The sequence below is a fragment of the Ursus americanus genome, chromosome X, assembly GCF_024610735.1.
Source record: "Ursus americanus isolate L20-20 chromosome X, mUrsAme1.1.p, whole genome shotgun sequence".
Taxonomy (NCBI): Eukaryota; Metazoa; Chordata; class Mammalia; order Carnivora; family Ursidae; genus Ursus; species Ursus americanus.
The window spans coordinates 114,435,811-114,436,355 of NC_142164.1; the positions used below are offsets into that span (position 1 = coordinate 114,435,811).

General features: G+C 39.1%; 1 pseudogene; it reads left to right on the forward strand.

Annotated features, from left to right (window-relative positions):
* On the forward strand, positions 1 to 114 carry LOC123797295 (U4 spliceosomal RNA; annotated as a pseudogene).
* Positions 115 to 545: the final 431 nt, after the last annotated feature.

A 545-nucleotide genomic window follows, 5' to 3' on the forward strand; every position in this document is an offset into this window, starting at 1 on the left:
AGCTTTGTGCAGTGACAGTATTGTAGCCAATGAGGTTTAGCCAAGGTGCAATTATTGCTAATTGAAAACTTTTCCCGGTACCCTGCCGTGATAACTTGAAATATAAAAGATCGTACCAGAGGTGGTATTAGAGGGGTACAAGGCTGTCCACAAGCCTTATGCCAAATTTAATTTTTCATTGACTTGGCATGCAATTAAACTTTAATAATGAACAATAAATATTAGGTATAATGGTAAATCGTATCCCAGGTTTGCAGATGGTTTTCTGAGAGTGGTACACACAAGCCTGGCTTGTGCATATTGTCTCACAAATGTTGATTGTTGCAGTAAGAGGCTAGAGAGGGTGGAGGAAGACGAATTCTCAAATAGGAACAGAAAGATTGCAGAAGAGGCTGAAATGTTAAATTCTTCTGCTTTTCTTTACTCAACACTTGGTTTCCATTGGAGGAAAATAGTGAATCTGATTCTCAGGCAACCCTTCATGGGTTGTAATTAAACCTGGGGAGGTTACACAGACAAGATATGATTTACTTAGGGGTTAGCAT